At 38.2% G+C, this 14,183-nt stretch overlaps 1 long non-coding RNA gene across 1 annotated transcript; it reads left to right on the top strand.

The window, feature by feature from the left end:
- The first annotated feature begins 8,702 nt into the window (after positions 1 to 8,702).
- LOC131227252 (uncharacterized) lies at positions 8,703 to 14,098 on the top strand. Its single transcript, XR_009162138.1, has 3 exons — positions 8,703 to 9,198; positions 11,632 to 11,785; positions 12,118 to 14,098. It is a non-coding gene; the product is annotated as an uncharacterized LOC131227252 (long non-coding RNA).
- The last annotated feature ends 85 nt before the right edge of the window (positions 14,099 to 14,183 follow it).

Genomic DNA, 14,183 nt, shown 5'->3' with positions numbered 1-14,183 from the left:
ACATATATCATGTGAAATCACACATCACATCGGTCCTCAGATACATCGCTTTAGGTCTCACACAAGGGCCGCACATTCATCGCATTGGGCCTCACTCATGGGCCGCATATACATCACATTGGGCTGTATCATATGTGCACTACACATCGCAATGGGCCTCGGCTCATGGGCCATGAATACACCACATCAGGCTTCACGACCCATGGGCTTCAAATACACAATAGGTGGGCCCTACACATGGGCCTCAAATACATCACAATGAGCCTCATCATATGGGCCGAAAATATATCTCAATGGGCCTTACCCATAGGCCATGAATACATAGCTACACCAATTATGATAAGTCTTATACTACAACCACTTCTCACGTCACATAGTTAATGGCTTATATTTGGTGTTACATAGTTAAGGGCCAAGAGCCACATTTCATCGAACCATTTACGGTTTAGAAATCACAGCGTATAGAATCCAAGACCTTGATAGCATTAGCTTGGGTAACATAACCCTACATCACATTTGGTTTAGTGTACAACTTAGTTATATGTGATTCAAGTGGTGGTATCTATATCGATAAGCACAAACCTATGTTGTTAAATGGCTATCAATGCCACTTGATTTCATATGGTTAGGTGGCCTTGTACGTATTTCATATTCATACAATTAGATGACTATGTATACTACATATACTCCACCATTGCCTATGATTAGGTGGCTATATATACATCAAATACCTACATGATTAATGGACCAAATAGGTATATCACACCCTCACACCACTAGAGTCTACATATTTGTTATAATTAAACATGTTTAAGGGTTTAAACACAAGTCACATGATCATATTACTTAGGGTCGTACTTTAACCAAAGTGCTAAGTGATCAAGGGCTGTCCACGATCAACCCATTTAAGGGATTAATCATCATTGCTTCAAAAATTACAATACCAGTTCGTCATATGTTTAACACATGAAAATTACAAACTCTTGTTGAAGAGGCCTAATGGTTGGCCCAAGGCTACCACTGATGGGCCCACATGGCATTTACTTAAAATGGGCCTTAACATTCTTGGACCCACAAATAAATGGAATTTACAATGAGTTCTATATGGTAGAGCTCATGGGGCTTTACCATGAGGTTAAGTTGTATGTGACCCACTTAAGACTTAGGTCTACTTTGATTTTAGTACAAATCCTAAAATGATATGAGGAAGTGGATGGTCCACATGGATTAAATAGATACCCCATGGTGGCCTTAGGTTGGATTCAATAGTTAGGTCCTTATTCTCACAACCTTATATTATATGGTCCAATTCAGGTTGGATTGACTGATCTTTGGGACAATGCTCTAAAGGGGACCCAGTACATGGGCTAGATGGGTTGAATATCTAATACATCATTAGGATGACCCATAACAAATTATTATTATTTTTTTTTGTGACGAGAGTTTAATTTACATTATTTCATAATGTACGGCTATGTAATCATTGGATGGGCCTAATTCATGGTAATATACCATCAAAAGGGTTGATAAAATAGATAAACAGTGAGGATTTTAAATATATATCATGTCATAGCCATGGTGGATTAAGTGACATAACACTTACATCAAAGTGGGCTATACCACACACAGGTTGAGAGGTTTACCCTCCATTAAATATTCATAATCATGTGTTGGGCCCTCAGAGATGTGGTTCATAAATTTAGCCCATCCATTATGTGTATCCCACTTGCTTGAGGGGTCAAACCAAGTTTCAGATGCATCAAAATTTCAGGTGGACCCCACAAAGTGCTTTTATATACTTGAGCTCCGAGTTGTATGAACGGTTTAAAGAGATCAAAGCTACATGGGTCCCAAAGTGATGTATTTATTATATATACAGAGTTCATCTATTTTTTTTATTTTTATATATTTATTTATTTTAGAGATCATTTTATAGCATTATTCAAAAATGAATCATATCCAAAGATTATCTGGACCTCACCATAAACAGTAGTGGAGATAATGATTTCACCGTTAAACAATTTACAGGGCCAACCTTAATATTTATTTTTCCATCCAATTTGTTCATAAGGTCACAAAGACCAGAATTAAGAAAAAAAAACTAATTTCATATTGGTCCAAAACTTCTATGACCTAAAAAGGTTCCAATGGTAGACGTTCAATCCCTGGTGCTTTTGTAGTGTGGCCCACTTGATAGCTATATCTATCTTTTTTTTTTCTCAAGCCTTAGGACAAGCTCACCAAATGGATGGATGGTTTAGATATAACATATACCACATGATCAGACCCATAAAATTGCTGATTTATTCAGCTTCATCAATTTATTTTTATTTTATTTTTTTTTGTGGTGTGGGCCACCTGAGTTCCGTGTATGGCTGAAATTTGGAGGTGACCCATTTTTAAACGGGACCCATCAAATGCATGGGACTGATGTTCGACACACATCATGGTGGGGCCTATGGTGGGGTCCACCTCTTTCCAGCGTCAGCAGAGACGCTGCTTACTGCAGCGTTAGACGCTAGCAGCAACAGCGTTAGTGCTGTTTTGAAAAAAAAAATTGGGGCCCACAACAGGACGATCTAGTCCATCTGTTGTGTGTATCCTACGTGGTGGAGGGGTCAGTCTAAGTTTCAAATGCATAAAAATTCCAAGTGGGCCCCAGCAAGTACTTTTATATGTTTTAGCATGTCTTCACATGATTTTTAATGGTGTGGCCTACCAGAGAACTAGATTAGTTTCATTTTTCAGCTCAACGCCTAAAATGAGCTAGAAAATTGGATGGATGGCGTGGATTAAATACATACATTATGGGTGGGGCCCATTGTGGACCCACTGCCCCAGCCCCTTTTGAAAGGGGTTGGACGCTGACAACAATCAGCGTCTCACTCTCTCCTTTATATATATATATATATATATATATATATATATATATATATATATATATATATATATATATATATATATATATTTAAATGTAGTGTGTGTGCACATGTGTATGTGTGAGTGTGTGGCTAGCCCAATGGCCATACTTGAACAATTTGGATGGCCTACAAAATTTTGGTGGGGCCCACTATCAATGGGTCCCACATAAAGCCTATAATAAATTATTATTTATTTATTTATTTATTTTATTATTATTTTTTCATGCATCCATACCATTAATCACATCATTATCATCATATCATCACAAGTATTAATTTTATTTTATTTTTGTTTATTTTTTCTCTCCTATGTATCCACACCATTGATCACATCATTATCCTCAAATCATTTCCACTAATAATCATACAAATAATTAAAAATAAATAAACAAACTAAGAGTGGAGTGGGTGTACTCACCTTGATGAATTAGATGGATGGTTGAGATGGAATTGATGGTTAAGATAGATGGAAGGGATGGGATTGATAGAGTTGATGGCCCACCAAGATCACTCCTCTCTCTCTCTCTCTTATGGAAAATGGTGAAATGCTAAGGGATGGAGGGGTATTTATAAAGAAATGGATAGAATTTTGGTTAAGTTAAGCTAATGTGATTAATATTAGCTTAGGCTAGGATTATGGTACTTAATTCATGCTTTGTAATTAATGGTGGATTAAAGGAGCATGGGATGGCATGGTGTGGTGATGTCATACATAGTGTATGGCATGGAGAAAAGTTAACTTTTCATGTACATGAGAGAGAAGAGGTATGGGTATGTGACATCACACACATGGGTAGAGATTCTCTCACCCATGTGCGGCATGTACATGTGTGCATGGCATGTGATGTGTACATGTGTGGAACAAAATACATGAAGCCATGCGTACATGATACACTTACTATTCTTCATGGTGTACCTCACTAACGGAGTATCATATAGACGCACAGGTGGTACCTATGTGATCGCAGCGATGGGGCGGTTGATATGAGATAGGTTTCGGGGTCTTGGGGTTCCGGTCAGTTAGGTGTGTACTAAGAACGGTCAATGCATGAAAAATGGTACGGAATGGACAGGGTGTTACATAGGGCCCACCACAATAGCATGTATTATAATATATTATAATATAATATAATATATCATATTATATCATATATATAATATAATATATAATATATATAATATAATATAATATATATTATGTATCAAACGTCCATGCCGTCCAGGGCCTAGACAGTACACACATCATGGTGCTGCCCAACACATGGGGTGGGTCCACTCCACACGCACTACGGTGTGGCCCAACAAATGGGTGGACGGCGTGGAATAGGGTGGGTCCCATGGACCCACCGTCCAATCACACTTCACTGTTAGCCACCCTACCAGGGAATCGAGGCCAAGACCTCAATGCTACAACAAGGTTTCTTTCACTCAGTTTGCCAGTTGAGCTATGGATTGGGTGTGGGCCCAGCGTTGAAATGAGGTATCTGTCAATCAGTCTACCACGTGAGCTATGGATGGGTCCCACCCGTCTCGACGGTGTGGATCTCACGTGGGACCCACAGAACTTGCTGATGTTAGGGACGCAACGTCTTGCTGCTGGCTGTCTAACACATGGATGGCCCAGCTGAATGGGATGGATGGTGTGTATACAACACACACCCCATGATCAGTCCCACCGTCCTAAGCCATGGACGGTGGGAATATACAACATAGTGGGCCCACGTTGCTGGACAACGTCCTTACAGCAACCCTCCAGCTGGCGCACACACACATATATATTGTAATATATCCATACTATATATATATATATTATTTATTTTCAATAATTGCCCAGCGTTCAGCCACCGTCAACGGTGCTGGATGATGTCATGCATCAAGGTGTCCTCACATGGTGGGCCACTAGATTTGGATCCAACTGATATTTATTTCTCCCTATCATCCGGGCTTATGTGACTGTCCGATCATGCGGACCCCGAACCGGGATCAAAGTGGCCCACTTATTGGATGACATGGATGAGATACACACATCATAGGTGGGCCATGACCATAGGGAAGGAGAGAGAGAGAGGAAGAGAGAAGAGAGATCAGCGATGTCGGAGGTGATGGAGGGGCCCCGCCACTATGGGCCCCTCTTTGATACCAAATATACATCAAGGTGGGTCCCACTACATGTGGCCCTTTAATCATAAAAAATGCAATGTGGAATCGAGATCATGCACCATCTTCTGCTTCTTGGTTCATTGGAAAGGTAGCCGCCTAAGCTTCGATTTTAATGGGGAATGATGAAGTTTGGATGGTTAAGATGGAAGATGAGAGGGTAGGAAGTGGGCCACATACAAAATTTCTCATGGAGGTTTTGGGGGAAAGTGAGTTTGAGAAATGAAAATGAGAGAGAGAGTTGTTAAGAGAGAGAGTGAAAGATGGGTGATGGATGATGGATGTGGTGGGTTATGTGTGTAAGAGCTTTTTGACTTTTGTGGTTTTTGGTGTAAGGAAAGTATGGGCTTGTGTAAGAAACTTTTGACTTTGGGGTTGCTTGGGAATGGGTTAAAGGTGATGTGTACTTGAGATGATGGGATTGATTGATTGATTGATTGATGTGACAAGTTGTAGAGATTCTACGCGCGACGTTTTCCTAGCACCGAACGCTGGCCCACATCTCCTAACCAGAGTATCGGATCGGTGTGCGAGTCGTGGCATCGGAACCGCGGCGACGGCGCGGTCGCTAGGGAACAAGTCTTGAGTTGAGTCGATTCAGGTTAACGGCGTGTGACTCAGAGTCACGCACAAATACTGGTTAAGGGTCGAAGGTTGTCAAAATTCGACCGGGAAGACCGCGGAAGCCTTCGGAATGGTACGGTCTAAGATACGGTTCTTACATCTCTTATGCAAAAATCCCTTACATACTCCAAATTTTCTTCAGGAGCTCTAAGGGTTCTCATCCTAATTGGAGTTGACCTAGAAGATGAGCCATGAGTTACTTTCCTCTTAGTTCGATGTTCCATTTAGAGAATGCTCAAGGGAAAATCAAAAATAGAAGATGGGTTTGACAAGAATCAAAATTTTCCCTAAAAACCCTCCATGAAATGAGTGAAAATCTCAAATCGACAACAAAATGAAGATAAAGATGCATACAAGAACCCAAATCTAAAAGGAAATTAAAAATGAGGCACTTACAATGACTCTATTAGATGGGTTCAACGAGTCTAGCAAGAGCTTGTTAAGGAAGATGAAGAAAAATTACGAAAAAGTGGTTTTTCCCTCTTTTAGAGAGGCCCACCCGTGCTACTCGACTGGTCGTGCCGCACTAAAAATTTCAAAAAATTTTAAAATTTTTAAAAAAATTTGCATAAAATTTTTTAAAAAATGTAAAAATAACATGATTTAATTAATTTGAAATATACATACCAATATCATGTTTTAATTTGGAATAACTATTCCTGTCAAGCGGTTTAGTCATAATGTCGGCAAGCTAATTTTCGGTCTGAATGTATTCTAAAGAAATGCTTTTATCTCAACCAATTCTCAAATATAATGATAACGAATGTCTATATGCTTCGTACGAGAATGTTGGATGAGATTTTTTGAAATATTAATTGCGCTAGAGTTATTGCAATATAAGATCATTGTATCTTACACAATTCCATAATCGGTTAACATTGTTTTCATCCAAACCAGCTGGGTACGTGTATTACCAGCTGCGATGTATTCAGCCTCAGTTGTAAATAAAGAAACCGAACTCTGTTTCTTACTATTCCAGGAAACTAAACAATTTTCAACATACAAACATCCACCACTAATAGACTTTCTATCATCAATGTTCCCTGCCCAGTCAGCATTTGTATATCTAGCTAGTTGTACATTTGTATCATATGGACACCAAATGCCGAAGTTAGTAGTACTAGCAACATATCTAATTATGCACTTAACAACAATACGATGTGATTCTTTTGTATCAGATTGATATCTAGCACAGATTCTTACATTGAAAGCAATATCTTGTCTACTAGCAATTAAGTATAGGAGACTGCCAATCATGCTGTGATATAAGTGAGAGTCTATACTTTTACCTGTTTCATCCTTTGAAAGTTTGAGAGTCGTACTCATAGGAGTATCGAATTTCTTACCATTCTCGAATCCAAACTTCTTAACCAAATTTAAGGTATATTTGGTTTGAGAAATGAAGATACCATCTTCTTGTTGTTTAACTTGTAAGCCTAAAAAGTAATTTAATTCTCCAACCATACTCATCTCGAACTTGGATTTCATAAGCTCTGCAAACTCAACGGATAGGTTAGTGCTTGTAAAACCATAGATAATATCATCAACATAGATATGTACAATTAGTATGTGTTTATTGTATTTTTTAACAAATAAAGTTTTATCAACACTTCCTATGATAAAATTGTGACCGAGTAAAAACTTAGTCATCTTCTCATACCATGCCCTGGGAGCTTGTTTAAGACCGTAAAGTGCCTTTTTAAGGCGATATACATGATTTGAGTGTTTAGGGTCCTTAAAACCCTTAGGCTGTTCAACATAGACCTCTTCAGGTAGATCACTATTTAAGAATGCACTTTTAACATCCATTTGATATATCTTAAATTTTTTAAAGCAAGCAATGGATATAAACTATCTAATGGATTCAAGGCGAGCTACTGGCACAAAGGTTTCATCATAATCAATTCCTTTTATTTGAGTGTACCCTTATATAACTAGTCTAGGCTTGTTTCTAATTATATTTCCCATTTCATCAGATTTATTTTTGAAAATCCATTTAGTTCCAATAATATGTTTATCAGTTGGTCTTGGAACCAAATACCAGACATCATTCCTGATAAATTAATTTAACTCTTATTGCCCCTACAATCCAATTTTCATCGGTAAGTGCTTCTTTTACGTTGACTGGTTCAATTTGAGAAATAAAGAAAACATAATTGCAAATATTCTCTAATTATTTTCTTATTCGCACACTAGTGAGAGGATTACCTAATATCAGATCAGTAGGATGGTCTTTGACTGATCTTAGTTCAGTATTAACTAGACTAGATGAAAAGTCAGGTTTCTTAATTAAATTGACTTCATCATCTTCTATACTAGGTGTGGGTGTGATTAGATGATCATCAATTACAACATTAATGGATTCTTGGATCACTCCTGTTCTTTTATTAAGAATACGATTTGCTCGATTATTCAGAGCATAACCCAAGAATATCCCTTCATCACTCTTAGCTTCAAACTTTCCTAAGTTTTCACGGTCACGTAATATGAAGTACTTACTTCCAAAAACTTGAAAGTACTTAACAGTTGGCTTCTTATTGAACCATAAATCATAGGCTATTTTATCTTTTGATTTTCTTACATACACATGTTTATAATATAACATGCAGTATTTATAGCTTCAGCCCACAAGTTTTTAGATAAATTCATGCTATTTAGCATAACATTGGCCATCTCTTGTAGCATAACATTGGCCATCTCTTGTAACCCACTTCATTATTGTTTTGGGTTTAGGAGTACCATTAGTTTTTCTTGGCTTATGAAAGTTCACTACCAAAAAATCGAACAAGGGCTACGGACTATGGGGGCTTTTAGCTACGGTTTAAAGCCGTCGCTATATTACTATGGGTTTAATCCGTAGCTAAAATAAATATATCCGTAGCTAAATCCGTGAAAAATAAACCGTGAGGTATTTCATTCTTGCGGGTTCGGTATATCATTCTCGCGGGTACTTTTATCATTCCCTCTCTCCCAATATCTCTCACACACCCTTTCCCTGCCTCCACCTCACCCCCACGCCCTAGCCCCACCTCCACCTCTCTCTCTCTCTCTCTCTCTCTCTCTCTCTCTCTCTCTCTCTCTCTGATTTCTCCTTTCAAGTGCCCTCTCTCGTTCCCATTTCTTTCCCCCTTTTCTTCTTCTATGGTTAGGATTTTTATTTTCCATTTCCGATATTTTCTCCACCTCTCTTCTACGCAAGAGGGAAAGCATTGGTGTTGACGGTTATTCCGTCAATGAGGGTGATTCGAGCATCAGCAGCAAGTTTGTAGACACTGAACAATTTCAAATGTATGTAACAATTTCAACATTTCTCCTCCTCAAGAATGGCCCTCTCCCTCTCATCCTGGTCTTCTCCTGCTGCTTCGTTTCTCTCTCCGCCTTAGAGATTCCTTATCCCTTCAAGCTCCATGCCTCCCTTTCTTCCTCCATCCGTCCTCCGCCCAAGGTCATCCTCACAAGGGAGCTCGGCAAGAACGACAAGCTCATTGATACTCTGGTTCTCTCTCTCTCTCTCCCTCTTTTATTTTTTATTTTCATTTTCCTTTTAAAAAAACTTTGTGCATGCAATTTGGTCTGGAAAGTCTATTTTTTTCATACAATTGCTCGGGCCGAACACCAAAATTTGGTGCAGTGACCATTCGGGTTTTCATTTTGTACAAGTGGGGGGTATGGTTGGACGATCCAAACTGTTGGTATGACGGGTCTCGCTGTTGATTGACAATGGATGGAAATTTTCAGAGATTGGCAGATCCCAACCGCATTTTATGTGGACTTCTTGTCACGCTCCAAACCTGAAAATCGGATTCACAGGAATCTCAATCGCTGAATCCAGTGCCAAAAGCCTCTGTAGTACCCCATTCTTGGCTTCTAGCATCCATACGCCTGATTCCGATCCTGGGATCCCACAAGGAGGATTTTTTTTCCAATGTACATTTAACTCGTAATAAGCATAACCATAAGTATACCCAAATCACAAAGGTAACATCATCATCACATATCCACTAATATGAACATTTGAATACAATGCTGAAAGGGAAATACATATGAAAAAAACTAAAGCTCCAGAAGTCAGATACATGCTCCAAGCTCCACGCTGCTGTAACCTAACATCACCTGCATGCATCTATCATGCATAAGCTTATAGAAAGCTTAGAGGGTGGTGTAAGTGTGTGCACAAGATAAGTGCCAAGTATTCAATGCAATGCCATAATCATACAATTTCGAAAATAAGCAAAAATACTAACAAGATCATGAATCATATGATATCAGAGTAAGCAAAAATATTAACCAGATCATGAATCATACGATATCAGAGTAAGAAGAAATATTAACCAGATCATGAATCATACGATATCAGAGTATGTGAAAACATACTGATAGGCCCATAAATACCATCAGCCTTATCCAGGCTATGCAATGTAGAAGTATAATAAAAACAATATCATGATCGCCCCACACAACAGGTGGACGGCTTAGATGAAACAAACATATAACGGTGGGGTCCATAGAACTGGTAACGTCACTACAGCAACGTTAGCTGGTGTGAGGTATACCATCCAACTCGTCCAGTAGGTGGGTACCACATGGGGCCCACCACTAGATACATAGTATAATATAATATTATTTATTATTTTATATTCTTTTATTACTATTATTATTATTTTTGAAGGAGCCAGCATCTAGACCCTGGATGCTGGACAGACTGTAGGCTATACACATATTTCACGTGGGTCCCACTCCCACACTTTTTCTTGGTTGGATATGAATCGTTTGCTGTGTTTTCTATCTTGGCTGCCTATTAGTCCATAGTTTTTTAAAGGGCTGGGATTCTTTAATCAACTGTGTGGTCTGTAATATCAACTGTTTGGATCAAATGCTGGCCCCACTTGTCCAACCTTCAAATTCGAATGGTGAGCATTGTGTGGTACTTGGATCATTGGCGCTCCTTCATGAGAGTGTTCTCCACCATTTATCTAGATGTTTCATCCGGGGGTGGGCCCTGCGGTGGATAGGGTCAGAGCTTGAAATTGCACTGATCTGATGATGCTCACTGTGTGAACAGTGTGTCTTGCAAATGTAAGGTGGATATGGTAAATGGACATTGTATACATTTGACGGGAAAAGGTCGATGGACGATCTCCATGGTTTTCTTTGTTCATGGCCCATCCTAGGTGGGGCCAACTGGTTTGAGTCACTGTAAAAATGGTCTAGTATACTTTGGGTGTTGGTTGATATTTTTCCCCCCTCATGCTTTGTCTGAAAGAAGAAAATGAAAATCTGGGGAAACAGCTGAGTGGAGGAGATGTTTATAGCTTTTATACATGTCAGTTATGATGACCAGTAATGGTTGGTGTAATCCATCATTATACACAATGTCCAATCAAACTTATTTTCTCAAGCTAATTAGTACATGTGGGCCCCACCTGTTGTTTATCCAAACCATTCATATAGTGGGCCACATTTGTAAATGGAAGATGCTGAAAATCCTCTTCCATCAGATAATGATCTTGTCTGATCAGACCTATCTTTCTTCCTGTAAAATGTGGAATCGGTAGCTATAGTCATTCTTTTATTTATTTATTTATCAAGTGACTAATAGAGGAGAGATTGGGGTATAGCCCAACTCATGATGAGGAGTCTCACTAGATGAACGGTTTAGAATTTTTAGCTCACTAAAAGGTCGCCCCACTTGTCCCATTTGGGTTAGACGAATGTGTCAATTCTTTCGGTCGAGTATATTATTATACCTTCCTATACAATGACTGATCACTGCTATTTTTATTTAATTTATAGGTTAAAAAAAAGCAACAATTTCAGTGGTGATTTCGTAAATGGGGGCAATTCCCTGGTTTTGCTCAGTGCTTGCCATCTTTTCCCTGTTCTGGATTGATAGTTTTCATTTCTTATCATGATTATGTTGAAATTATAGGGAAGAAGGCTCTATGCAGAGGAAGGTAGAGGTACTTCGTGATTTGAGGCATTTGTTGTCGAAGTCTGAGGTGCCTCTTGTTGAAGCAGCCTTCAAAGCTGGGGCAATTCCTGTTCTTGTGCAGTATCTTTCATTTGGATGACTAGATGAGCAAGTCCAGAAATTTTGACTTTTTGTTCTGGTAGTATATAGCTAGTTTAAACATTTCTTATACAAGTCATTCTTGTTAAAAATCGGAAGCTAATCACTTATTCAACATTTACAACTTAGGAGTAAGATTTTCCTATTTATTGCATGCTTTTAGGAGTGCATGAATTGGTAATGTTCATTCATATTGTGGATGCATGCTTGTGCTTCTATGGATGTGTACAATATTCTACTTCTCTAATGCCTCTCACAGGGAAAAGAAAAAAGATAAAAAGAAAAGAAAAAGACAATGCAGCCGCTAAGGGAATTTTTCATTATTTCTTTGTTGTTATATTGTAGTTGCTTGAAGCAGCCTGGTGTCTGACTAACATAGTATCTGGAAAACCAGAACAGACAAAGGCTCTATTGCCTACATTACCTCTAAATGTCCCTGTAAATTTCTTTATTTACTGCTACGTTTGAATGTCCCTGTTATTTGGTTCTGATTCTCGCTATTTACTCAATCGCTATCTTAACAAACCTTTGCATTGTTATGGTTCTTTGAGTTCAGAACTTTTCTATTTGGGATTCTTATAGCGAAGAAATCTACTTTCATGGAGAATGAAGTGGTTGCAGCAAATCAAGGAATGGAACAAAGAGAAAGAGCCAGTTCCAACTTAAATTTGTGGAGAGTTTTTATTTGGGTATCTTTAGCTCTCCAACTTCTGTAAATTCACTGATTTGGTGGTTAGGTTAATTATATCCTTCCTCATCTCGCCACTGATCATCAATCTCAATATCCTCATTTCAGCCATGCTTATCCTTGAACATGTTGTTCCTTAACTGACTAGCATTTATTTTATTTTTTTTGGATCAGCCATGAGTATATGCACTTTCTTGTATATTCCAACTTCTACCATTGTTTGGATGAGTTTATTTAGAGCAAAATGAAATACTTCTGTTGGTCACATACCCATCTATACATGTTACAAGCTGGGTCAATGGTATTTCTCCCAGATTATGGAGATGAGGATGTTGAAGTAGAGGTATTAAAGTTTTACAAATACCATTTGGGTGTTCATTTCGCACAAGTGGTGCAAGTGGAACACCCACTATCCAAAGATTCTAACAGTTGACATCATAGGCACCTCTGTGGGTGGGTCACAAATGAAATATTTTCCATTCGGCTATCAATAAATAGATGGTTAAGAGAGAAAGTACAACACTTGTTCACATTCTATGAAGAAAAAGTCAGAATATTTTACAACTAGGATCTTTCAATTTGAGTGATTTTTGGTCCATAAACCATCCAAGATGAGGTCCATAATATTGATGGGCCCATTTGTGCAAAATGAACACAATCTTTTCCTTATTTTTCTTGGATAAGTTGTTTCCATCTTTCTACCTTTTGTACTGTTAGCATTTTGGGATTGGAACTAATGGATTTCTATTGTTGGCATTGCTTTTTTTTTTTTTGGTATTGAAACTAATGGATTCGAGAAACATTTTCTTTCATGGGGGCTATGCCAATTACAGCCATGGTGTTTGGAGATTACAAGGGTCGTTAACTGTATCTAGAGGGATTGGTGATTCACATCTTAAGAAATGGGTAATTGCAGAGGCCCGAAATAATGATTTTTAGAATCAAGCATGACTGTGAATTCCTAATTGCAGAAAACTTTTGGGGGGAAAAACACTTACTATTGTATTATGCTATTTGGAATTATATGCCTGCAATTCCTATCTCGAATGGTACAACATTCGTTCGAACTCTTGAATTTTCGGCTGCAGTTTTGAGAGAAAAAAAAAAATTCAAGCCTTCTGTCAAAGGCTCAAACCTTTTTCCCTTGTAACACAATATTAGCAGTATTGTCATAGCACTTGGAAAATTCCAATTCAGATTAAACTCTATGGGCCTGTTTGGGTTTCTTGAAATGTAAATTGATGAAATGTCATATCCATGAAAATGGCATTTTTTTTTGTTTGTTTTTGTAAATTTCTTGAAAATGTCATTTCCATTTCTCTCATTTCCTGAAAAATGCCCCCTTTCAGTTTCCTTGCCTAGACTGGCAGCAAATTTTCCATGAATATAGATTTGTAAATGAAGAAATTTTTTCAAGAAAATCTTGCTGAAAGATAATCATGGGAAACAAATTTTCATTTCTTACTATTTTCTAGATATGGAGTTTCCCAAAAAACTCCATTTTCTTAAAAAATAAAAAATAAAAAATCCACAAATCCAAACAGTCCTTAAAGTAGGCTTGAAGAGATTGCTCGATTCATTGATAGCCAGTGAAATCAAATTAAAGAGTTTGAAGCAGAGAGAGAGAGAGAGAGAGAGAGAGAGAGAGAGAGAGAGAGAGAAACTGATACGATTGCATGAAGATAAGAAGATTGAGCTGAAGTGGAGGTATTTGGAAGAAGAA

Source organism: Magnolia sinica, chromosome 15, assembly GCF_029962835.1.
Source record: "Magnolia sinica isolate HGM2019 chromosome 15, MsV1, whole genome shotgun sequence".
Classification (NCBI taxonomy): Eukaryota; Viridiplantae; Streptophyta; class Magnoliopsida; order Magnoliales; family Magnoliaceae; genus Magnolia; species Magnolia sinica.
This window is presented reverse-complemented; position numbering and strand designations above follow the sequence as displayed.